Source organism: Sapajus apella, unplaced genomic scaffold (assembly GCF_009761245.1).
Source record: "Sapajus apella isolate SASKATOON/1434 unplaced genomic scaffold, GSC_monkey_1.0 scaffold71, whole genome shotgun sequence".
Lineage (NCBI taxonomy): Eukaryota > Metazoa > Chordata > Mammalia > Primates > Cebidae > Sapajus > Sapajus apella.
The window spans coordinates 8,072,161-8,073,568 of NW_022437011.1; the positions used below are offsets into that span (position 1 = coordinate 8,072,161).

General features: G+C 48.4%; 1 non-coding gene across 1 annotated transcript; it reads left to right on the forward strand.

The window, feature by feature from the left end:
- The first annotated feature begins 1,240 nt into the window (after window positions 1-1,240).
- Window positions 1,241-1,389, forward strand: LOC116531705. The gene has a single exon (XR_004260536.1). It is a non-coding gene; the product is annotated as a small nucleolar RNA SNORA57 (small nucleolar RNA).
- The last annotated feature ends 19 nt before the right edge of the window (window positions 1,390-1,408 follow it).

Genomic DNA, 1,408 nt, shown 5'->3' on the forward strand with positions numbered 1-1,408 from the left:
AAAGTGCTGAGATTACAGGCATAAGCCACTGCGCCTGGCCTACATGCACTATTTTATTTAATACTCAGATCAATCATATGATTTTAAAAATTGACATTTACAATCATAGACTCTCAGAGAGACAGCCTTTGCCCGCTTGTCCCTAGCTTGTTTGTTTGTTTGTTTGTTTTGAGACAGAGTGAAACTCTGTTACCTAGGCTGGAGTGCTGTGGTGCAATCTTGGCTCACTGCAACCTCTGCCTTCCGGGTTCAAGCGATTCTTCTGCCTTAGCCTCCTGAGATTACAGGTGCGCACCATCATGCCTGGCTAATTTTTTTGCCTGTTTTAGTAGAGACAGGGTTTCACCATGCAGGCCAGGCTGGTCTCGAACTCCGGACCTCAAGTAATCTGCCTGCCTCAGCCTCCCAAAATGCTGAGATTATAGGCATGAGCCACTGCACGAAGCCAGTTGGTTTTTATTTTTTATTTTATTTTACTTTATTTTTTGAGACAGTTTCACTCTGTTGCCGAGGCTGGTGTGCAGTTGCATGATCATGGCTCACTGCAGTCTCATCCTCCCCAGGCTCTGGTGATCCTTCCACTTCACTGTCCTGAGCAGCTGGGACTGCAAGGGTTTCACCATGTTGTCCAGAGTGGTCTCGAAGTCCTGGGCTCAAGCGATCTACCCACCTTGGCCTCCCGAAGTGCTGGGATTAGAGGTATAAGCCTTGGTTTGGACAACTGCTCTTGGCCATTTGTTTTTAAATTTAGAATAATCTCAGCATAAATCTTCCAACCCCATCTATCCCTAGGACTTGGCATCATTTTGGAAATTTGAGACGGATTGCAATGGTGCAATCTCGGCTCACTGCAACCTCTGCCTCCTGGGTTTAAACAAGTGTCCTGCCTCAGCCTCCCAAGTAGCTGGGACTACAGGCACCCACTGCCATGCCTGGCTAGTTTTTGTATTTTTAGTAGAGACAGGGTTTCATCATGTTGACCAGGCTGGTTTTGAACTCCTGACCTCAGGTGATCTGCCCACCTTAGCCTCCCAAAGTTCTAGGATTACAGGCATGAGCCACCATGCCCAGCTAAGTTTTGTATTTTTAGTACAGACAGGGTTTCACCACGTTGGCCAGGTTGGCCTTGAACCCTGACCTCAAGAGATCCACCTGCCTTGGTCTCCCAAAGTGCTGGGATTACAGGCGTGAACTACCACTCCCGGCCAACAGTTTTGTTTTTTTTGAGACAGAGTCTTACCCTCCTTTTCTTGGCAGGAACCGGACTTGTGGTCCCGCTCCCAGTAATGTACGGAGGAAGAGGGAAAGGGCTCTGGGCCCCTTGGTGTCATGTCTTCGGTGCCGGTGACTTCCCATCCGCTGGTTCTATCCTCAAGCGCCGAGACACCGGGCATTAAAAAAAAAAAAA